This window comes from Podarcis filfolensis, assembly GCF_964270895.1.
Source record: "Podarcis filfolensis genome assembly, chromosome: 1".
Taxonomy (NCBI): domain Eukaryota; kingdom Metazoa; phylum Chordata; class Lepidosauria; order Squamata; family Lacertidae; genus Podarcis; species Podarcis filfolensis.
The window spans coordinates 65,869,900-65,895,552 of NC_139604.1; the positions used below are offsets into that span (position 1 = coordinate 65,869,900).

At 40.2% G+C, this 25,653-nt stretch overlaps 1 protein-coding gene across 50 annotated transcripts in view; it reads left to right on the forward strand.

The window, feature by feature from the left end:
* SOX6 (SRY-box transcription factor 6) overlaps positions 1–25,653 on the forward strand; it is a 443,885-nt gene that overhangs the window by 130,040 nt on the left and 288,192 nt on the right. For 4 of the 50 annotated variants that reach the window (XM_083589519.1, XM_083589550.1, XM_083589518.1 and 1 more), the window contains one exon: positions 16,998–17,051. The exons of 40 other annotated variants lie outside the window; for them this stretch is intronic. The gene's annotated coding sequence lies outside the window, so the exon portion shown is untranslated. Of the gene's footprint in view, positions 1–9,304; positions 9,459–16,997; positions 17,052–25,653 lie in introns of those variants that run through there. 6 more of the 50 variants (XM_083589503.1, XM_083589511.1, XM_083589529.1 and 3 more) reach the window with 2 other exon arrangements.

Genomic DNA, 25,653 nt, shown 5'->3' on the forward strand with positions numbered 1-25,653 from the left:
TTCTGAAGTTTATAGGTTGGTTTTTACTCGTGCATGCTTATTCACTTGATAACAGCACCATTTAAGAGATGACTTGCAAGTGTGAATGAGTTGTTGCAGATAACACCACAGATGGAACTTTTGTATAACTTCAGAACTATGCTTTCCAGTATAGTTTGTTGACATATTCAGCTGCAAGTCATCACATGCAGAACATCAAATAAAGCACATGCATATGTGAATCTGCCCTAGTACTCACCAGGTGGCATGGGTATGCTGGTTCTTCATAATTCTGTTGCAGACTCCTAGCCTCTGTTCTACAACACAATTTGAGCAGAGGTACTTCTTGATAGTGGCTGATGAGCTTTCGTTCATTCCCCTATATCCTTCAAAGATTTAAAAATACTGCCAGGGAAAGTCCTTGGTGCTGAATAACTGAGGGGATGGGTGGTCTTCTTCTGCTTAGCATGCATCTTGCATCTTCTCATTTTGTTCCTCCTCTTCTTAGTGACGATTGACCCATGCTTGTCCAACTATCTTCTGGCTGACAGGGCTGGCCCACCCATGAGGCAGACTGAGGCAGCTGTCTTGGGAGGCTGAATCCCAAGGAGCAGCATCCCTGCAGGCGCCCTGCTACTGCTGGAGAAACAAGGAGAAGTGGTTGTCGCTTCTGGTGAGATCCCATGGAATTATTGCAAGATCTTGCCACCGCCGCCATTTCTCCTCACTTCTCCCATGGGAGAAGGTGCCCTGCTCACCCCCTGCCACTGCCCTCACTGCTAAAGAAGCGAGGAGAAGTGGCTGTGGCTTCTGGGTTTCCAGCAAGGTCTTGCTGGAACCTGGAAGCCGCAGCCATGCAATCCTGGTAAGCAAGGCTTTGGGGCAGGGGGAACCTTCCCATTTTGCCTCAGGTGGTGAAACAGGATGGGCCACGCCTGCCAGCTGATGTTTTCTATTGCTGTGCCCCTCTGTGTGTGTTTTTTCTCTTTCTCTCAATTGCTCACCTTGAAAAAACAAAGGGATGGGGAGAAAAGAGAGAGAGCACACTTTGTATTAATGACATAACTTTGAATTGTGCTTTGGACTAGGAAAATAAGAGGTATGTGCCTTCAGGCAGTATTCAAGTTTGCACATTAGGTAGCTTTGCCTTGTGTTAGGTGGCAATGTCATTTTGTGAGAAAGTAGACAGCAATAATCATGGGCAAAGAAACCATATCCTTTTAGTTTATGTCCACCACTTTAAAAGAAAAAGAGAGAGGAAAATTAAAAGTGCAGTCCAGTCACAAGGGGAGCAAGTCCCATTGAACTCAATGAGGTTTACTTCTGAGCAGGCATGTATAGGACTGCACTGCAAGGCAGCAGCTTTTCCAGTTCCACTCAGATCCTTATGTCAGAAGTGTGGGAAGCCAGTGGTTTTAGGTAGGGCAGGAAATGACTTCAGACTGTTGGAGTCTATAAAGCACAGTTGCAAAGTTTTACTTGCAACAGAAGACACTTCATTTAGGTCTTTTGTTTGTCTAGAGAACTAAAGTAGTTGAAGCCACAGAAGAATCACTTTTCTTTCCATTCCTCTGTGAAGCAAACTTTGTGCATGGAAACAACCTCGCCTTTACTTTGAATCAAGTGGAGTGATTTATCTGTTTTTTCATTGCTAGAAGGGGACGACGACTATTTGTTTATTGCTATCAGGCCAGTTCTAATGCTCCCCCATTGAAGCAAAAGGAATATAGGGCCAAGGTCAGACTTCAACCTTCCCTTCAGAACTCTTTCAACCAGGAAGGGTCCAAATTTCTCTGCTGCTGTTTTGGGGCAGGCACCATTTCTCATCCTCTACCAGGGATATAATTCAACAGTTGATGGGCAGCAGCACTTTTGAATGGGAGCGAAGCTTGGTTCCCATCCCACCTGGACTAAAAAGTAAAGGACCCCTGATAGTTACAGTAAGTCCAGTCGCGAACGACTCTGGGGTTGCTGTGCTCATCTCGCTTTACTGGCTGAGGGAGCCGATGTTTGTCCGCAGACAGTTTTTCTGGGTCATGTGGCCAGCATGACTAAGCCACTTCTGGCGAAACCAGAGCAACACATGGAAACGCTGTTTACCTTCCCGCCGGAGTGGTACCTATTTATCTACTTGCACTTTGACATGCTTTCGAACTGCTAGGTTGGCAGGAGCTGGGACCGAGCAATGGGAGCTCTCCCCGTCACGTGGATTTCAACCGCCGACCTTCCAATCAGCAAGCCCTAGGCTCAGTGGTTTAGACCACAGCGCCACCCATGTCCCTTCCCACTTGGACTACAGGTCTACAAAATCAATAAATTTAATAGATCTATTAATTGCAAGGCACTGCATTTTGGGTATCTTTAAATGGCAGGCAGCCCCCATGGATGTGAGCTGAGCTTGGCTACCATTCAAAAGTGGCACCTCTGTCCACCACAAAACACCCAGAAGCCCTACATGAAGGACGGTGAATGACCAGTGACTGGATCAAACCTGTGAGTGGTCCTTCTAAGTCCCTGAGGCCTTAGCCAGTGCTTGTGCTAGCCAGCCACTGGTGCCAGGCTGAAGTGATATCATATGTGCATCTGGAATAGGTCTTTAAGGGTCTTCCAACATATCAGTGCACATGTGATGTGGGAGATCCAGAATCAAATCCTCTAATGTTTTTATTAAAGTGGAATTTGCTGCCAAGGAGTGTGATGGAGTCTCCTTCTTTGGAGGTCTTTAAGCAGAGGCTTGACAACCATATGTCAGGAGTGCTCTGATGGTGTTTCCTGCTTGGCAGGGAGTTGGACTCGATGGCCCTTGTGGTCTCTTCCAACTCTATGATTCTATGAGTGGTTCACTTTTCATTAGAACAGCTACAATGTAGGTGGGGTGTTTGTAATAAACAACCAGGGTCTTCATGGCTCCCTAAAATCATCTTTCTTATCCAGATTATAATTATTTCAGTGTTTTCTGGGTGGGGAGCTGTGTTACCCACCTATACACACAGTGGCAGCAACAGGAAGTGCAACTCTCCGAAAGCACTCTTTGGATTGCAGTCCTATATCCACTTAGCTGAGAAGAGTAAGCCTTATTGAAATAAGTGGGATTTCCATCTGAGTAGCCATATTTAGGATTATGTACTCTCTTCATTCCGCTTTCGACTTCTGTTGCATTGGCTTGCCTTGCTCTCCCCTAACAACGTAGCATGGTTCTGGTCTTCTTTGTAGTTCCCGTATTAAAATATTTCCATAGAAATATTTCCCGAACTTGCTTATGTGACCGAATGCAATGAATTCTTTATGAATAAAGTGGTGCAGAGAAGAAGACCACATCTTGGATAATTCATTGTGTTCCTTTAAAAAGGTCTTTATTACTTTGTGCAGTAGTGCAGTCACCTGGCAGTGGGTCATTAGTGTTTTAGTCATCTTTCCTTCACAACAATGCACAACATGCTAATTAGAGGGTTCTGAAAGCTAAGCAACCTGTTTTAAAATCAGACATTTTAATTTGCAGCTATAATGGCTATATTATAATAACGGGCTTTGCAAGAGAAAAAAAGGGCACTTCTCATGTTCCAGTAGCGAGGCCCAGTGTAACAGAGGCCAACAAAATTAAAAACCTCATAATATGACCTTTGCTTGGGATAAAAGGCTGTTTCATAACAATTTCCTTTTGTTCTTTGTTTAAGCCATTACTCCAAAAGGAGACTCCGATTAATCTAAGTAAATGCATCATTACAGCCCTAATCCATGTCCTTCTGTCAGTGTCTGTTTTAATTAAATAAGAAACACTAGGAGAAAGATATCACGCACAAAACTGTGATTGGAGGAAGAGAGGCTTGGTTGATCAGGGTAAGATTAAAAAAGGCTTTACAGTTTTGTCCACTTGCATAGCTCCAGAAGCTCTACTGTTGCAAGTTAAGAGAGGAAAACTTGCAGAACAGTTTACATGGTGCCCCTTCTTGCTGTATCAAGACAAGTAGGTTTCCTGAGAATCTAGTTATTCCTTTCATTACATCAATAAATTAACAGCGAAAGTGTGTTAACAACACACACTCATCTCATAGAGTGTATGTGGCCTGCCTAAATAATTTGAAACTGTTTGTGTTCTCATAATTTGATGTACTGTAAAAAAAGACGATTTGCTTAAAGAATGTACAGATTTGTGGTGTCAATTTATTTAGCCTATTTTTAAATGAATGTCCAAATATTTGATTTTTTACAAACAAAAACTACTTTGATATACTTTAAGATTCTGAAATATTTTTGGGATTGCAGGAATGCAATTATTTTAAAGCCAAGGAATACTGCCTTTAATAAACTTTCTATACAATTAATGCATCTAATCTGGTTAATATTGCTAGAGATATGCATTTGTAGAAACTCTTCCTCGAGGTAGTGTTTTAAAATCCCTCTGGTGAGAGCTTCCTCCCATATCCAGGCCATAATATTTGATGTAATGAAAAGAGAAAGTGTACAGTGCTGAGATTAATTAATTTAGCCTAACAAGATGAAGATAAATGAAGCAAAGCAAGGCTTGCATAAATCAAGATGTCTTGTTTACAGTTTAATACTTCCTGATATTATATATTTTCTTTTTCAATTTACAAAAGAAAAGTACCTGACTTAAAAAAATGTGCACAGTATGCAGTAGCCTGATAAAAACAGAGACTTGTACGTATAGAAGAGCAAATTAAGTACAAAAAACCAAACCTTGTATGAGAGGGCTTATGGTAGCCTTCCTCAACCTGGTGCTCTTCAGATATTTTGGACTGCAATTCCCATTATTCCCAGTCAGCCTCTTTGAATATTTGTTAGATACTGTATATGAATATATGTCTATATTTTTAAAAAGCAGGAGGAGTCATTCAGCCACAAATTGTTTTTTTCCTGTTCCATTACAAAATATTTCTGTTCCATTAAAAATACTGACTTCATTCTCCTTAAATCCCTTAAATCATTCCCCCATCTTTTCTTACACCCTCTCCTTTCACATTCAGCTAGCTCCCACATTTAACCCTTCTCTGTTTGTGTTGCCTCCTCTAACATTATTTATTTTGCCTTTCTGTGTACTTCACAAATGTCCATGTTTCTGCTTCACTAAACTTCTGAAGATTTCAAAATTATATTCTATATAAACTTCAGGCAGTTAACTTCTACAGGTAGCCCTAGGCACCTTCTTCCACTGTACATTTTTGCAGACTATAACGATACAGCAGATGGTATCCAAATCTAGTCCTACTCAGAGTTAACCCATTGAAAGTAATGAACCTAAGTTAGTCGTGTGCATTAACTTCAGTGGGTCCACTCTCATTAGGACTAGGGTTGAATACCATCCAGGCCATGTGTGTGTGTGTCTAAGTAAATATGCTCAACAGTGATCAAACATGTCACCTGGGTGTCAGGATCCGTTTCCGTACAACTTTAACTTATATTTTAGTATATTGCTGTGCCTCCATTTCCCAGCCATCTGTGGCCAGCTTTGTCCTATCATTTAAGTGACAAAGAAGAATCCTGCTGAGTCAGGCTAACGGCCTAGCTAGTCCAGCATGCTGTTCTCACAATAGCCATCCAGATGCTGAAGGATGCCCACAAGCAGAAGCTGAGCACAGCTACACTCTCCCCGCCTGTGATTCTTAACAGCTGGTATTCTGAGTCATACTGCCTGTGAAGTGGAGGTAAACAGGTAAAGGTAAAGGGACCACTGACCATTAAGTCCAGTCGTGGACGACTCTGGGGTTGCGGCACTCATCTCGCTTTACTGGCCGAGGGAGCCAGCGTACAGCTTCCGGGTCATGTGGCCAGCATGACTAAGCTGCTTCTGGCGAACCAGAGCAGCGCATGGAAACGCTGTTTATCTTCCCGCTGGAGCAGTACCTATTTATCTACTTACACTTTGATGTGCTTTCGAACTGCTAGGTTGGCAGGAGCTGGGACCGAGCAATGGGAGCTCACCCCATCACGGGGATTCGAACCGCCGACTTTCTCATCAGCAAGTCCTAGGCTCTGTGGTTTAGACCACAGCGCCACCGGCGTCCCCATGAAGTGGAGGTAGAACATAGCTATTGTGGATGGTAGCCATTGGTAGCCTTTTCCCCCCCAACCTTATGCCTTCCAGCAAGATTGGAGAGATCCCAGTCATGCTGCAGAGGCATGGCAGGCCAGCTGTTGGGGTAGGAGGAGCTCTTTTCTCCCTAATAGGTCTCATATTAGAGCAGTTGTGAAGTGGGAGAAAGTGTGCAATATGCCCCAAACTGTTTTTGTTATTGGCATAGATTGGCAACCTCAACAGCTGAAAAGAAGAAGTTGGGGAGATCATTAATACTCACGGAGTAAAATAAACAGTGATGTGTTCGACACATTAAAACAGTGGCTTCCATATTCCACATAAATAAGCAAATATTGTGCGAATCACCAAACTGCTCAAAAGGTTCAGTAAATATCCACTAATGGAAAATGATTTTACCTACTTTACAGTGGGGCTGTCCATCAGACAATTTCAAATGTTCTTAATCATGCGTAGAGTTGGAACAATTTGCCTATTTTTATAATTTTGCATATTGATATTGATTTTGGTTGTTATACTTGAAATATAATTGGCCGCTTATAGAATTTCAGCCTTCTTGAGTGACAGGAGACCGTCTGGGATGGTGTGGGATGGGGAATGTAGCTGGGGGGAAACTAGCAGAAATATCAGACCCTCCTCCTTGCATGAGCAGATGTACCTTCTTCCACTTGGGCAAAGGTCTCTCTGGGGCCCACCTATCCTATGCATCATAGTTACTCCCTTGCAACTCCCCCTTTTCTTTTGCAACTTTGCAGGGGAATACTTGTGGTTTTTTTTAAATAAAAAATAGATAAATGGAGGACAGAACTGAAATTGAAGGAATGATTTCTAGTCACTGGCTGTAACTGATATACAGCTATTTTTAATAAGAAGGTGTCAAGCATTTTCATATCATCCATCAATTTCAATGGCGTGCTCTCAGGAGAAAGTTAAGCTGTACTTTACCAAGTCTGAATTTATTCTAAGTAATTTCAGATTACTATTAAAGATAATGTTTTGACAAAAACTTTGGTAACTTCCCAATTTTACCACTTAGTTTGATGTACCCCATAATGGGTCTACAAAGGACGACATTTTATTGATCCAAGAGAAGGCTAAGGAGGTGTCCTCCTTCATTACAGTAGCCTGGCAAGAAGTGATATTTAGCGTAAATGTAGACCTCTTCAGATGGTATTCCTGTGTCTGAACACTTTTTTTTAGATCGGGGGGGGGGCGCAAATCCCTGCAACTGCTTCAAAGGATTTCAATAAATAGGACTTTTTACCCAAACAATTGCCTTTTATATTACTTTTAAACAAAACTACTAGTCCATCAAGAGTTTCAAAAGGAAAAACAATTCTGCGGAGTGCTGGTATGGCAGCACAGACCAATCATTATGGCACCCATTCTCTAGTCCTTTATTTTTCAAGTTCTCAACAATAGGTTGTTGATTCAATGGACAAGACCAGAACAATTAAGTTCTCTGTTTAGCAGCAGTGCAGCATTTTAATGCCCTCCTCTAATAATGGTCCCATTATTGTTATTCTAAGACTGGGCCTCAGGAGGAGGAATATTTGCTGGAGGTACGTCATTATTTTGCAAATTTCGATTAGCTCATCATGTTGTCTGTACTGTGAAAATCGTAGCTAATTAGAGCAGTGAGTTAGACTACCAGCTTTTGAGCTTATGAGTTAAAAGGTAGCATACTTGATAGTCCAATGATGTGAAAAAGGTGGTTAAAAGGAGGATTAGAGCTGTTGCCTTAGTAACTCTAACTTCCATCTGTGAGGGAACAATGGACTTGTGTTTCTCCCCCACCTTGGTGTAAAAATTGGTTTTGTTTTGAAAGGACAGGGCTCTTTATATGACAATCTGGAATTCAGCCTGAGTGTAGTTTTAATTGTTAGAAGAGACCATTGAGGGATAGGCAGGGTGAAAGGTCATGGTGAGCTCAAGGACATGAAAGGTGGTTGTCTCATGTAACAATAGCAGATTGTTTTGTCTTATTATTTCTAGCCAACCACTAAGTCAGGTGATGGAACAAATACCTCCAGATTAGTCAGGTGAAACAGGAAAGAGAGATAATGTACCTTGCAGAGAACAAAAGATAACTATAGTTCAATTTTATTAAACAGAGTTGGATTTATTTGTGTCTACCATCTGGAAAATAAAAAAAAAGCTTGTTTACTAACTTACCATTCCCTGTGTGCTTTTCTACCGCACCACCTCTGTAGGCCATCACATCTCTGGGAAGCACTCCAATGTGTTAGAAAATGTTATTTAAGCTTTCTTCCCATGAAGAAAAACCCCCAGGAGTATCAGTGATGTGATGCTTAACAATAAATTTAGCTGCTGTGCTTTCTCATGTTATTGGCTTTTAAAAAAGGTTTTCCTTCAAACACGCAAAGAATAATATTCACTATAAATATGAAGGAAATTTGCTTCACACTTTACGGCATTTTATTATCTGCAGCACATCTTATGGAAAGTTTACTATAAATGGTTTTAAGAGCTGCTGCTACAAAGCGCTTTACTCCCATGTAAAAATATTACATTTGCTACTTACTCTGTGCAAAGATGAGGTCAAGCCCCTTTGTGCTAGGCCTGATCTTGAAGAGGTTCTGCCTTTTGTCTGTGGGGAACGTAAAGGTACTTCAGGGCTGTTTAATAAAACAGCTCTAGCATGCTTTTTGCAGGGAAATCATTTTTGTTAAAGTGAAAAGGCTGCAATCTCTTGGATTTTGCCCAGGGCTCCCTAAACCTAACACATCGCTTTTTAAAAAGAATAGGCAAGATAGAAAGGTTGTTATATCCCTTTATTCTCTTTTCTTTAACACAACACCTTAGCTATCCTAGTTTTATTTCCTTTCATTTTATTCCAACCAAAGCAAAATCCACCACACCCCCACTAAAATACCAAGATTTCAAGCTTCTTTCCTATGGCACTGTCAGTCAACAAACATTACTCCTTCTTATTTTCTAGTTTTTTTCTTTCTCATAATACAAATTCTCCATGATCTGTTGCACTTATCTGATAAATTACTTTTTTAGCACTGGTTATTCATTACTATAGTTAGGTGGGTGAGAAGGAGGGAAACCTCAATAATTTATAGGTTTCCCCCTTTCAATAATCCTGGCCTCACTTGAACTGTAAAAAAGCGATTCAGGGTGCCTGCCTGTTATCTTCTTGCTCCTAGCCACATTTACTTTTCACTCTCTCTGTCTGACAACACAGATGGACAGTCTTGCATAAACTGATAACTGATAATTTTGCAGCTAACTAGTCATATGGGGAAGTCAGTCACACTTATTTTGCATTTGGAGAGTAGTACTAATTCTTACTACTCTGGCTCATGGGGCAAAAAATGATGATTTTCCCACGAGGTGATTGACTGCTCATGTGAGTAGATGCCCATAGTTGCTTGAACTTGGAACATTGGTTTAATGTGTAAGTACTTTCTATATTATTTACTATTATTTACTCAAGACTTGGTTTGGGAGGCCTTTAATTTTAACGTTCTTAAACCAAATCCCATAATAACCTAGTTTGTTTTGGTTTTGTTCTTTTACTTTTCTTAACGCATGGGTGAGAAAGTGCACATTCAGTTCAGGATTAAATGCAAGGTAATACAAAGGGTTAACCAGAAGAGAATTGCAAATGAACTGATCTAGAAAGTTGATTATTAATCCAGCAAGAGAAAAATATCCATCCAGTAAGCAAGAATTAGTACCCAAAGAGCTGATAATACTGTTCAGCCTGTCGGTGTGGAATGGCAGAGTCAGGTAAGCACAGACATCTTATTATAAACATTTTCCTTAAGGGAACATCTAATTTTAGACTGATTTTTAAAAAAAACAGATATAATGTTAAGCATAGCATAATCCACCTTCTCCCCTATGTCAACAAAATACATTTAAAGGCAGATTTGGCAATAACTTTGCTTTATATTGCTAGTTTGTAAACTACCTTTGAAAGCCTGGATTGGGTTGCGGTTAAGAATAAGGGTAGATTAGAAAAACCAAAACAAGCTTTAATGTGGTGTTAAACATAATAATCCTTCATAGTGACAACTTGAAAAATTACATAATTTCTCTTCCAGTGCAAAAGCTCTGGAGAACTGAAAAGCAGGAGTAATACAATAGTAAGATTTTGAATAAAAGAGTTTCCACATTAAGAGAGCCAGCAATTGTGAAAATAAGTGTGTCATGGAGATTGTGCTCATTGTGATATCTACTAACTTCTCTTCATAAAATTCATTTTTATGTCCCAGAGTTAAGTAGAAGGAGAGGAAAAGCAACAGGACAGACACAAAGAGACAGCAAAGGCATGTATATTAAGGGGGAAACCTCAGTAAACCACAGCTTTATCTTGTTTGAAAAGAATAATTATTAGCCAGCCTTTCTGAAGAGGGACATCTTCACAGAATGATTGTCAGATGTCCCATCTTCCAGTTATCGGCGGCTGCATTTTGTGCGCTCTTCCAGTCAGTCGTTAGACACAAACAAATTGATATCCCTTTTAAGCAAACAAGTCTGATCCTCAGGGAGCAGCATGAGTGCAAGGCCCTTTTCAGTTAATCCAGCTTGTTCCACCAGAACACTCCTTTGGCATGAGGATCTTTGTATGCAGCAGTCAGTGTATTATCTCTGGGCTATATTAGGGTCATGTCTGATGTTGAAGACTTCCTCTTTGCATACTGAAGATAGATGCAGAGAAGCAGGCAGAAATCCAGCACACATGCATTTCTACCACCCTAGTAACACCTGAGCAGAAGATACTTGAATTGAGGTGGAGGCACAGGTGAGGCACCCAAAGGAATGATACTCGTGCCTCACCATTTAAGCATTACAGAGACGTGCACCTGGTGATTTTCCACCTTCACCTCTCTTCTCTGCAAGTGGGTTTTCACAAAATGAACAAGGAAATGTAACACTGTAGCCTCTGCTAATGTGTCTGAAACACACTGTACTATTATTTTATATTAAGGTTGTCACTCTGTGAGAGAACTGCTGATTAATTCATTGTATCTACATAGAATTCTGTAACAATAAAATTATAATTCTGAAGCAGGGCGTGGGGGAAAGCATTGTTCCTTTGATTTTGGGTGGTATGTGTTTATTGTAAGTGTGGTTGGGAAGGGCCATAGCTCAATGGTAGAGCATCTGTTTAGCGTGCAGAAGCAGTGTTAGAAACTGAGATATGGCAGCTAGGAGCTAAATGGCACCTTAAACCTAGGTTATGGGCACAACAGGGGAATGTCTAGGCGTGCATTTTTATAACAAGAATACAAAGCTGAAAATGAATGAACTGCAGCTAAAATATTATGTTCATTTTTCACATGGTCTAGTCCTTCCCCTGCCCACCCCCCTAATATTCATAAGAGGGTCTCTTCTCCAGTCTTCAGAGAGTAGCTGGAAGTGGGGAGGCAGAAAAGGGCCCTCCTTTCCTTCCACTCTGCAGTTTTAATCCGAAATCTTAGGCACAGTATTGCGCCCAGAGCTCAGAAACTGCTTGCGCTAATGAAATTCTCTGTCCAAAATGCACCTAGAACAATGGGAGTTTCGAACACTGTGCAGAAGGCCCCGGCTTCAGTCCCTGGTGTTTCCAGGTAGAGCTGGGACTACCTGTCTGAAACCCTGGTAAGCCACTACTAGACAGTGTAGACAGTACTGGATTAGGTGGACCAATGGTCTGACTTGGTATAAGGCAGCTTCCTATATTGGAGCAGACAAAATCTTAGAAGTGGCATTCCCTTGGGAGGGGAGGAGGCGGGGGTAGGCCTCTTCTAAAATGGCTTCTGCCAGAGTGGCTGGGGAGGCCCAGCCAGATGGGCGGGGTATAAATAATAAATTATTATTATTATTATTATTATCCACAGGTTTGGGAAGTAATATGTGAGTTTTAAAAAATTGCAGCTATTGGATATATTTGCAGCTATTGGCTATAACCAAAGAATTGTATGGCTGTGGTAAATTAAAGGAGTGATGTCACAACTGCAGAAATCCAATGCTGTTGGCTGAATCCTTGTGAATTACAGTTCACAGTGACACTTCACCATGTGGCACTTCTCCCTAGGGAGGGAGTATAGCTCAGCAGTAGAGAATCTGGATTACATGCAGAAGGTCCCATGTTCAGTCACTGGCATCTGCAGGTAGAACCAGGAATGTCCCTTTCCATAACCCTGGAGAGCTGCTGCCAGTCAGTGTAGACAGCACTGGCCTAGATGGATCAATGTCTGACTTGGTATAAAGCAGCTTCTTATGCTCCGTTGTAATCCTGGATCTGGAGTGGTGCTGAGGAATCATGAAGGGGGAAATGCAAACCGTATTCCACATGGGTAGAATATGCACCCCTGATCACACAGCACATTCTGCAGTCAGTATGGAGGCATGCATGTGACTGAGATGTCCTCCCATGTCCCCTGCCCTGACTAGAGTCCAACAGAACAGATGTGGTTAATGTATAAAATGACCCTAAATCACTTAGTACTCATGAGTTTTTCCATGCATACAAGCCATGCTTGCTGCTTCCTATTTTAATTTAATTGAAGGGAATCAGAAATGCAAGATGCTTCTACTGCACAAACTCTATGGTTAAGGCATTCCACAGTGACCAAAAGTGCATTTCACGACCATTGGCTGGTGTTTTAGCGAAGCCTCCTTATTGCGAAGAGGGACCTAGCCACTGCTTTGCATGCTGTGGTATTTACTTAACTTGACTATTATAATGCACTGTACATAAGGATACCCTTTTTGGTTGAATAGAAGCTGCAGCTGATCCAAAATGCATTAACACAGCTTTTTGTCTGATACTGGTTTCAGGAAGCATGTGACACCAGTTTTATGTTAGCTGCATTATTTACCATTTTGCTTCTGCAAAGGAAGCATACATATGTGGAACTTATTAACAATTAAGGCAAACCTAAGCTGTATAATATTGTGTGATCTCAACGGAGATCAAAGTAGCTAGCTCATCCATCACCCATCCAAAATAACTTTGCTTTAATGGCTGGCTGAAAAAAGGGCTATATCCACGGACCTGGGGGAGTTCAAATAAGTAAGTAAGTAAGTAACTTAAAAACCAGTTAAGAAAGTTTAACAAATCTACATCATTACACTTACTATTCCATTCTGCAACTTTCCAAGAAAGAAGATTTAGTTATAGGTTGGCAGTAACGCAGTCAAGTCTCCCCACTCCAAACAGAAAAGGGTACAGCCATTGTCCTTTAGTAGTCCAGGGATGTGCAAGATGGCTATTGCTGTATTAGCAATGAGTACATTGTCTTATGTAGGAAATGGTGCAGGGTCAGATCAAGGTCCAACTAGCCCAGCACTCCTTGCAAGAATCCCTTCAACCAGCAGGCAGGAGGTTGTCAATTGGAAATCCATTGTTCAGATTATTCCCACCCTTGAGTTCCCTCATCTTTGTCCCCTGGCACCATTAACTGAGCTCAGCTGGAGAGACCAGGTGCCAGGTGCCTCCTGAGATTAGATTGGCTGTAACGAGGAGTAGAATGGTTCTGGTGTAAACTCTTTTGAGGGCAATATGGTGGTAAAGCAGCTATACATTTAAATATAAGAAATACACTGAAGGAACATGTGAACTGGTTCTTTTCATTTTAAGACTGCTGGCCAGGTATGGCTTCCTTTCTGTATTGTATGCATGGTTTTAAGTGTGTATATAATAACACTGTCTGAAAGTTTTCCTGTGAAAGGGGCTTCTGGTTTTTTCTGCCTTGTTCACAGGGTGCTATAGAATTTCTTTAGAATTTAAGTGGGCATAGCATTGAGTGTACCATATTCTTGTGAAGTGGCCAGCAGTGGGATGTGTGTTTTTCTTTCCAGTAAACATTTCTGCAGCATTTCAGCCTGCATTTTCTGATCTGACAAAGTCCCATGGGAGGAGCTACCTAATGACACCTCCACCTGGCCTTAAATTGAATTGTGGGCAGCTGGGCAGGCTTGCCTCTGAATGCTTGAGAGCTGTATGATTGTGGGGATTTTCTTTCTTTTTGGAGAAAGAAGTTATTTTACATTTAATTGGATGCCAACCTGGACACATGTCTTTCTTCCCTCACTTCCTTTCTGAACAGAAGCTGCAAAGAACTTCTTCCTGTGAGCAGGTATGGTGGTGGCTAATGCCCTTCCTTTGAATGGGAGGCTGGTGCATCATTTTGAGGTCCGGTCTTTTCTTTCTGCTAGCTGTAACAGTAGTTTTGTGCTATGGCACACCCTATGGTAGCCATTTTGTGACCGGAACCTAAGATACTTTCTCACAATTTCAAGCCATTGGCTCAAAAAGTTTGGTGATCCCTGCTCTAGGGGCTGTCTTTGGAGACTTCCACCTTACACTGACATCACATTGCAGCATTACATTTAAGTAATATTTCAAACCAGGTTATTTTTTTTAATAGAACAATTAGTGCAACAATTTTTTTAAATCAAAAAGCTTTTAAATAAAAACAATGTTTTTAATTTTAAATCCCAATTTTTATCAACCCTGATTCAGCAGGCATATTACAAGTTGTTTGTGAAATGTTAATATAATACTTCACTAACTAGAACTTCCATATAACTATTGGGCTTTTAAGCATTTCTCTCTCTCTCATACATCATTTGATCCTGCACTAATAAATCTAGGCTAGTTTGCTTGCAAGAATCAGTAATCCATTTAACATCCATTATAAATTTCACTTTATTAGCACAAGGTTAATGGGCCAATTACAACCTTCTCCTCTTAGGGAAAGGAAAGTGAAAAGAATCAGGCATATTATTCCAAAAACGCATCTTAACACAAAACCATAAACATTTTAGTCTAAATGAACCACAGTTCTGATAAAGGAGTATGCTTATTAGAAATGTGTTAAAATGAAACCAAAACTGATAAACCGGCATCTGTGTTCAGTGTCTAGTTAACATGTTTATCTCGAACAGACACAGTGCCTGGGTTCCTACCAGGTAGCCCACTGGGATAGTGACCCAGAATTGGAAGACTCCTGTTATAAATAGTGTGCTCTTTCTAGAAATAAACTCCAACTTGAATCTATAAACTATTGTATGAACATTACTTTAAAGAAAAACGTTTAAATGTTAAACGGAGTCAAGATTGATGTATGTTGTCTTCTTTTGCCACATGGAAATGTATTTGGTTTTGTGGCATTTGTTTCTTGTAGTCAAAGATTAGATTACTGTTTTAAAATGAGGAGATGATACATTACTCCTAACATTCTCACTATAATGATTGGTTCATACAGTCCTGTCCTTTGGAAACGTAATTTTTTAAAAAACAAAAATAGGCACCTACTTTTAGATGTGATGGATCTGTGGTTTGAGCTATATATAATTTTTCTTTTTAAAAATATATGGTCTTCATTAATTATGGGTACTGAGAACAAAAGTCCCTAGTTCCGATTATCTTCTTGTTGAGGTAAATATTGTGAGATATTATCCTACACAAGTATAGCAGCAGGGAATGGATTGTGGAATATAACAAATAGTCCCTCAGCTTTTGGGGGAGTTAGGGAGGGAGGTTGTTATGGTTGATGTATTCTTAATTTAATGTACAGACACATATTAGGAATTCTCATTCAGAAAGGTGACATATAAATGCCAATATTTTTATTATGGGAATTTTGTATTTATGTTTACATAATTTAAAAATAACAACAACAAATTATATACACACAGACATATATGGTAGGATTCAACTAAATTGTTGTGTGCACAGAACAGTGTGGCTTTCTCCCTCTTCTGCCACCCCCACACCCCAAATCTGCTCTGGAGGGTTGGGGAAAACTCCACAATAGGTTTACTGGGTGTGAGGCAGGGGAAAGGTCTCGTTTCTCTGGAGGCTCACAGTGGCACGCTCTTTTAATGATAAACCATGGATTCTCATTACATCTGAACTGGCCTGTGATGCCACATAAATCTTCACAGTCTCCCTCTTTCTTTTTTACACATTTGTTACAATATTACTTATCTTTTCCTGAGCTTAAATTTAGTACATCTGGAATTGGAGGAAGAGAAGCTACACGTTTCACAAATGAAATATAACAATGAGGCCGATAAAATGGATATAATTTGTTCAACTCTACTCCGATTCAGACAGAACTGCAGTAGTGGGAGGATTTCTACAAAGGAAATGAGCAATAGCAGAGGCTGATGAAATGCTGCAGCTACATTGCTTTTATTTGGGGTAGCCTGCAAATGACTATGACATAGGCCTCTTATGGATCCTAAAATAAGATCGCAGTGGAACATAAGCCTCTGGAATGTCTATGCTTGTGGCATGTGACAAGAAATCCTGTCTAGTCCATCTGTGGGTAATGCAGAAAGGGTGGTATGTAATGGCTGAAGTGCAGCATGAATGTGTTGCTTTTCTCTGGGAGGTGTCTGCAGAGAAAGAATGAGACTGTTGTTCAGAGTATTTATTTTTGGTGGCTGTTAAAACCGTTTTGTGGAACAACTTGGTGATTATATATGAATAGGTAGATATAATGCTTTTTGGCATATTATTAGATCATTGAAACAGTTTGGATTAATGAAGAAATTTTTAAAAGTTATCTACACTTTTGTATTTTAAGTGCCCTTGTGCTTCAGCAATTCTGCCAGTGGTCAGCTACCTCTACAAAGGGAAATTGTTGCCTACGTCTACTAATCAATATTGTGCAAGTACTTCTAACTACGTATGTCTGGAGTTTGGAAGAACATACACTCAGTCTTGTTGAGGCTAACAAAAAGGCTATTTCTCACATTACAAATAGAAGGAATTGAAGATACCAAAAGTTTTTGCAGATGTAATTGGGATCTGATGGAGTTTCTTTGCTGGAAGAAGGCTGGAGGCAATTTTTGCCAATTCCCCTTCCTCTGCCTCCTATGCTGTTTGAAAGGACCCCCCAACCCTCTTGACCAACTTTTCAAAGAGCACAGTGGGGCTTCAGGAGGAAGGAGCAATAATAAAAAACACCTCCCTGTTCTATTCCTCCAGCACAAGCAGAAGGCCACAAATCTGGACCCAACCATTTACTCACCAAGGACCTGGGTTGGTTGCATTTCCTTTCGAAGCATGTGTTCAGCCTTAAACATGAGTTTGCAGCTACATGATATTGCAAAGTAATTCTATGAAGGCTGATGACTGCGCTGGGTGGGACCAGCTGGATCAGTGGAGAAAGTGAAGCGTGGCTTGTTTTAATATCTACGGCAAAAGAAGTAAAACATAACCTGCCAAAAATTTAGTTCTTCCCATGCCCTATAGTGTTTTCTGTCAGCACATAAAAATATGGAATTGCATAGCTGCCAGTATACAGCCTCCGGGCTCTGTCAAGATGTATGCAAGTGCACGGAAGATATTTTGCTTTCCCTAGTAGCAGCTCTTCATGCAACTTTGGGAACCTTGTTTATATAATGTCTATTAGCAACTTAAATACATTTGCACGTGCCTTTCTCTATCATTGCATGATGCATGTGATTGTCCTGGAATAATCTTGGCATTGGCTGAGGTGTGACAGACAACTGAGATGTCAATTGTCACGGAATGGCTGTGGAGATCATCTCATGATAGCTTGAAGAAAGTGTTGTTCAAATATGTCCTGAAAATGGTAACAAGCAAAAGACAGGCATGTGTAGTGGATTAGATGTATCTGTGTAGAAACCCTGGCCAACTCTCAGTGCCAAGCAAATTAGTGCTATTGTGATATAACCATTACTTCAGTTTGGAGAATTTCCTCATGAGCGCACTCACTTTGAAGAACAAATTATTCCCTCTTAGACACACTGCATTCTGCTTTTCAACTTACATAACATTCTTACTTTTATCCTAAACAACATGGCTCAGGTTTCACATGCCAAAATTGTGTGTGGTGTGTTTGTGTGTAATATAATTCTAATTGTGGCTTGAGATTTCAGAGTGCCTGTAAGTAAATGGCATGTCACTGTGATGAATCTGTTTTCAGTGTTGCTCTGTTATGCTCTGCAAACTGGTTTTATGCTATATCACTGGTTTTCTCCTCCTCCTTTTGGCTTATCATTTGCACTCTTATTTAAGGCTATCATCATTTTACAGTTGCCAGAGAATGAAGTAACTATTAATGACCCTATGACGACTGTCTGTTGAGTCTGATTAGTACTTCTGAGTAAAGTACTGATGTGTAAATAGCCTGAAAGAGAAAAACAGTTTGGTTTTGTTTCCAGGGTTTTAATTGGGAACTACATAATTACTGGAAGATGGGAGGCTAATACCAACTTCCCAAAGCACCATATGAGTGATATTCCCATTGAATTAACATGAATTTCTCTAAGATCAGTGCTTTAAAGATTGAACATTGTTGTACTCACACTTCTGAGTTGGATATTTAGAGCAGAGGTAGCTAGTGGTGCCCATCAGACAATGTAGCTCTCATCACCCCTAATTACTGGCCATGCTGGATGTGGTTGATAGCAGTAGGAGTGTATCACATGGACAGCAGCACATTGGCTCATCTGATGTCAAGTATTGCTGCATATTTTTTATTTATTAAATTATTTATTAGTTTTGTGTTTGCTGTTTCATTACCTTTTTCATCAAACTCAATCAGTATAAAAAGATTTGGTTTAAAGGAGGATTCTGTCATAAATAGATTCTATTTTATTACTTTTTGGGGTGGATTTTCATTGTTGGCTATCATGGACTGCCCACAAACAGAAATGTTAGTGCAATGAAACGAATCCTGGTAACATTCCCTGTAAAGGACTCAGGGTCTGCCATGTTGCTGTATTTGCATATCGGAAATAAACTCACTGTAGGTCAATTTGGCTAGTAACCCCTATGCATTTTACCCCTAGTTTGTCTCTTGGCTTGGCTTATTTAGTCACTTGGTGTAAATACTTTAGTCAGAGTGCTTTCCTCCCCTGGCAACATTATGCATGCTGTCTGATAGCAGTATACTATATGGAATAAACTGGTTGATAGATCATTGATGATGATGGAGGCACATGTATAATATGCCTTTTGAGCATGATGTCTGCTTCCTTTTTATGTGTGCAAACAGTTTTTCAGGGCTTCTCAGTTTTCTCCTCCATACTATAGCTCCTTAACACTTCATCAGAATCTGTTTGCCCAGATTTTTAGGTGGAAAGGGGGAAGAGGAGCTTGGAGACATGGGTGTATCTACAGAGGTCCCTCTATGGTACTACCTTCATGTCTGGAAGCTGTATGTCTCTGTATACCAGTTGCTAGGAATCACAAGTGAGGAGAGTGTTGTACTCATGTCTTGCTTGTGGGCTTCCCATAGGTATCATTGGCCACCTTGAAAACAGGATGTTGGACTCAATAGGTATTTGTGTGTATACATACATACACACACACACACACACAGAGAGAGAGAGAGAGAGAGAGAGAGAGAGAGAGAGAGAGAGAGAGAGATATTAAGGTGCCAAATTTCTTTCAAAATGTGGCTCTCATTCATTCCTTTAAATGCAATCCCTGTATTTCTCCAACTGACAGAACTGCGTGCATTTTGTTGTAACATAAATGCTTTTGAGGCTCTGTGTCCTTGTCAAAAACCTACTTAATTTCTGCCTTGAACTAGACATACTTAATTCCAAATCTTTAATAGGCAAAAAGAATAATACAGAAGAGTCAGACTGACACGAACACTTAGTGGTTTGTTGTGGTGCTAGGGCTCAAGCTTGCAGAGGAACCTTTTCTTCTGAATGGGAGTTCCCTTTAATCCTAGGCGTATTGGTATATCGTGTCTTACAGTGAATAGTCTGTGGTGAAGGAAAATAAGTCTGTAGTGGCTCAGAAGCACGGTGACCTAAAGATATGTTTGAAACTGATCCTTGGTGAACAATTTCTTCAAATTAAGTTCTATTAGTTGTAACCAGTGCTAATGAGGTGCTGGTAGTCATATATTGATAAAAGTGCATAAAATGGCATCCATGGGCAGCAAAAAAAGAGAGGTGTCAGTACAATACTCTGTACCAGTGAGTACACACACACACACACACACACACACAGAGAGAGAGAGAGAGAGAGATATCATGGCCATAACTGTGGCAGTGACATGGTTGCTATACTTGGTAAACTTGTCCAATGCACAGAAAAGGCACACCACATATATACTGTCATGTGCCACTTATCAGTATGTGCTTATATAAATCTTAGTTATTTACCCTTAATTTTATATTATTGGTAGCCATGGAGTCTGCTTGTTTCATGTAAATATGACACACAGACCTGGAATCAAAGCACTGCTCAAGATGTTTCTGAGTCCCAACCATCTAACTGTGGTTCTGTTGCCTAACAAACTTTTGGACCCCAGCCATAGTTGCTGCAATATAATCCACATTGGTTTTGAATAACCAAAGGGCAAACGCTGCAGCAATGTTTTTCTTATTGTGTGTTTGCTGAGAGACAGCAAACGAATCTGAAGGGAAACTTACCTCACACTAACATTTTTATTTTTAAAAATTGCCCTACACATTTTTTGTTTGAGTTGGCCAGTGGGTGAATTGGCCAATAGTTATAGCTTATTCTACCTCTTTTGTACTTCTGATTTTTAAAGAGATAAAAAAATTGGACATTGTACATCCAAGTTTATGACCTGCTCTATGCACAATTGCTTTTAGAGATTAGAGAGAGACGGCACTAATGCTGTCTATCAGGTTTATTTTTACCAGGTTTTCAAGGCAAAGCATATTGTAAACCCCTCCTCTGGCAACATTTACAGCACTAGCCAGTATGCTAGTGTGTCGATAAACTGTTCTTTAAAATAAGTGATGATACATCTAAACCTGTCACTTGGTTAATTTTGCAATGGGCTCTTCACAAGGCCATTCCTAATAGGCCTCCATAATATTTTAACTGCTTGTCATTTAGAGGACTTTTTGTAATTGTTCTAATGAATGAATCAACCCAACACAGAACAATAATTCTCTGTATTTAGAAACCCACAGGTTGGTACATATAGAGTAAAAGTGATTAAAAAAACTAAAAACAAACCCTGCCCCCACAACCATCACACTTGTTTCTCAGACATTTGAATTAAGGGTGAAGCCTGCAAGAATGTTGCTGTTTAGTAGGAATTGTACATATAGGTGCTCAACATTGTGTGTGTGCGCGTGTGCACACACACACACACACACACACACACACAGAGCGTATTTTAGCATGCAACTAATTAAAATGAATAAATCCTGGCCCGTGTTACAAACTGCTACACAAAATTAATTTATATATCCATAAAATAGCATGCACATGTGCTGCAGTTCTGTGTAAGCTGTGTAAAGTAGCAGTTCAGAGTATAGGGTATAACTGGGTAAATTCCCAGTTCAGATATTTTGTTTGCCACATGTATATAAGGCAACTATTATATTCTTACATTTTCTTCTTGTTAAGAGGAATGTTTTGCTACAGCATAGAACACTTTACATTTTCATGGACTGAAGTTTTAAACAAGAAAATATAGAGATATTTGCTTTCATCTAGCCTCAATACTGAAACTATTTATCAGTAAATAGAGAGGAAGGCATTACACCAAAGTGGTGAAAGTTCAGTTTTCACTACTAAATAAGCATTAGCGGCTGCCTCCACCCAATTTGAGATTATTGTAGTAAATCTGCAGACTGTTAAAATAAAACTTCAGGTCTTAGTTGTGAAGGAGGATAGTCATCCAAATGGTAATTCAGTAGAGTTAGACTTTGTCACTTTTGTCACCCATTTACCCCATAGCCTTGATGACAGCATAGGTAAGAAGTGTCTGCACAAGTCATTGTAATCTTGTGAAATCTGTACAGCAGTGTCTCCCTCTCCATCAGAGTTGCTAGACTATAGAGCAGCTATAGAAATCCTAGTCATGGGAATATTGATAAAAGCTCATGCTTGCCTCAAGCATGAAACTGCAACAAAGGATGTCCACTGGCTGAGTTTCATGTTGCTCTTGAGGCATTTTTTGTAAGTTTCTTTAATGTGACATTTTGTCGAGGCCATCTATTAAATTCATATAGTGGTTGCAGTTCATGAACTGCTTATTCTTGAGTAATCATACTGATTTCAGGGAGATAACTGCTCCATAGTAAATGTTTAGATATCTGCAGGTATTGATTGTTAAATAACCAGCTGGCCATATCATTTGTTTGGTATTGATCTGGGAATGTTTAAACTAATGAATTGGAGATTTAACAGGCTCTTTCTATGCCATTTGAACATCTTTATAACCATGTTCTTTACAATAATATTTTCAAATTACTATGATTTATATGAATGCAATATTTTAAGTATTTGTATCTATGTATTACTATATTCTTTCATAAGAATATCAGAAGAGCTTTCTGTATCAGACCAAAGGCCTATCTAGTCCAGAAGTCTATGGGAAGTCTGTAGGATTTTTTGCACCCCTTATTTCTCGCTTGCATTTCTTTTGCCAACATTTGTGTTCCTTTTGTCTTCCTCATTTGGACAAGGCTTCCATTTTCTGCAGGAAGCCTTCTTTCTTCTAATAGCTTCTTTGACCTTGCTTGCTGTTGTCCTCTTCATTTAACTGCTCACCTATTTTAGCTATGTAGATGGGAATCCTGCTGCGTATTTATGACTTGTGCCTTTTTGAAAACAAAGCAGGAAAGGGGCTTTTTACACACTATTGGAAACAGACCAGAGTTTGCCCTATGTTTGCACTCAGCAATGAACTACAGTAGTGCAGTAGAACATATATGCACAATAAAAAGTACAGAGAGCTGTGTTGGTCCATAATAAAAGGAATCTCTAAAAATTACAATTGTTATATCTTGCCTGATGAACAATTCTGGAGAACTCAGAAGCTTACCCCACTTCTGAGCATCATGGTTGGTCCTAATATATTGCCTTTTGGAATATATACCCAATGTTAGTTTTGTGGATCACATGTGTGCAGATATCTGTAGTAATGACAGAATAAAACATTGTCTCCATTTATTATGGGTTGGAGCTAAGATCCCACCCTTTAGCTTGTCCTTGTAGTTCTATGCAGTTGTATGTTAACGTGTTGTGCAACATGCAGCCTCTTCTTGTTCTGGGCCTACAAATGAGTAGCCCTGTCTTATGTATTAAATAAGAACTTAACAGAAAAATGGCAGCAATATGTGGGAAGACCAGACCACCATTTCCTTGCTAATTAAATCACCAAGGGTGACAAACAAAAGGCATTATTTCTCAATGTTTGTGGCAGTAAAACTTACTCCCTTTTAAAGAAGTTTGTGGTAACAGCAAATTAAATAAGAATGTAACAATACTGAGTGCCCACACTCCATGTGCACAGTTTTCTCTATGCTGATATATGCAGCTGATGGAAGCAATGGAGGCCAGCACTTGGCCATATTGTCTCCAAAGCTGGCTTCCCATCATGGGTATGTGTGTTTCACAGAAAATATTTTCAACAGACATTTCTCATACTTGCACTTTACAGAACATATATGTTTGTGTGTGTGTGTGTTTAATTATGCAATCGTCTGTACAGTAGTACCTCTAGTTATGAACTTAATTCGTTCCAGAGGTCCGTTCTTAACCTGAGGTACCACTTTAACTAATGGGGCTTCCTGCTGCTGCCGTGCCACCGCCGTGCGATTTCTGTTCTCATCCTGGGGCAAAGTTCTTAACCCAAGGTACTACTTTTGGGATAGCGGAGTCTGTAACCCAAAGTGTTTGTAACCCAAGGTACCAGTGTACTATGAAAGGCGGGGTCACCAACATGGCACCCATGGGTGTAGTGGCATCCCTGAGGTCTTCTCCTAGTGACCACGGACCTCCTGAGCCTTCCTCACTGCCCTCTTCATCATGAGGTGGAAAGGGTGGTTACCCTTTTCTCTATTAAAAATACATGGGGCTGAGGGAAGAAGTTGGAAAAAGGATGCTCTTTTCCACTCCCTCTTTTGATTCTTTGTACTTTTAATGCTCAAATTAATTCTACTGGAGCCAACTTTTATCCAACTCCCTTGGAGAATTGAAGTGGGAATATGTGTTCACTTTCACTCTTCCTTTCTGGAAGGCGATGCAAGGGTTGGAAGACTGAAGTGGCTAGAAGCGGGTGGCACCTGTGACACTTGCTTAACCATCCAAATGTGCCCTTGGACTCGACTCTTCCACTTTGGCCATTTACCTCTGATGTCTTGATTATAATATTGTTTGCTTTTGGTCATAAGTATCTAGTGTTTAGCTTTCACATTGTTTGAAGGTGTGTTTGCGTTAGATTATCAGATAACAGGCTCTTTTATAGTGTCAGCTCATTCTCTACCACTAAGTAATAAAATGCCCAATATAAATTTGCAACCTTTGTTATCCAGTTGCTATTGTTTATAGCTTCATGCACTTTGTGTAGATTATAAAACATACCATTGCAAGTGTGGCATTCTCTTAAAAAGAAGTGCAGAAACAAGGGAGAAACCTGCCTGACAAACAAAAGTTGGAGGAAGATCTAGCGATAGAAGTAAAGTCTCTTTTTGTGCTTTTTAAATATTTGTCTGGTCTTCTAAAGATATTTGCCTTTGCTGTTTGCTTTGGATTTAATTTGTGGGCTTAAGTGCAAAAGAGAAAATGATACAGTAAGAATGGGAGCCATGGGAGAGAGGCAAAAGAGCAACCCTTCTAGAGTTCACTTTAAAAATGATATTTTTTATAAAGAGGAAGTGATGCTTCATTATATATAGTAGCTGCAGAACACTGTAAGTTATAAAAGCTGTGATGTAAAAGGGAATGTTATCAGCAGATGGACAGATAGTAATGAGAGCTGATGACCAATGCCCAGAGGTGACTGAGATGGAGAACTGACGTGTAGCAAGGGCTAGGGTGTTTTTCATAAAATCATAGAATCTTAAGAGTTGGAAGGGACCCCAAGGGTTATCTAGTCCAACCCCTGCAATGCAGGGATCTCAGCTAAAGCATCCATGACCTCTGTTTAAAGACATCCAAGGAAGGAGAGTCCACCACCTCTCATAGGAGTCTGTTCCACTGCTGAATAGCTCTTACTGGCAGAAAGTTTTTCCGAATGTTTAGTTGGAATCTCCTTTCTTGCAACTTGAAGCCATTGGTTCAAGTCCTACCCTCCAGAGCAGGAGAAAACAAGCATGCTCCCTCCTCCATGTGATAGCCCTTAAGATATTTGAAGATTGCTATCATATCTCCTCTCAGTCTCCTCCTTTCCAGGCTAAACATACCCAGCTCCTTCAAGCACTCCTCATAAGGCTTAGTTTCCAGACCCTTGATCATCTTGGTTGTCAACATCCTTCTTAAACTGTGGTGCCCAGAACTGAACACAGTATTCCAAGTGTGGACTGACCAAGGCAGAATAGAGTGGTACTATTAGTTCCTTTGATCTGGACACTATACATCTGTCGATGCAGCCTAGAGTAGCATTAGCTTTTTTGCTGCTGCTTCACACTGTTGAGCTTGTGGTCCACTAACACTCCTAGATCCTTTACACATGTACTGCCAGTAAGCCAAGTGTCTCCCTTCCTATATTTGTGGAGGAGGAGGAGGAAAATAAGCTCAAATATATGAAAAATTGTGCCCTGTTTGAAATCCAAACAGGACAGGGGACCTTTTTCTCCCCCAAAAAAGGATGAGCATGTTTTTCTAGGGATGGGTGGCAACCCTACATAGGCTCCTTACTTGAACAGCAGTAAAATATTGAGTACAG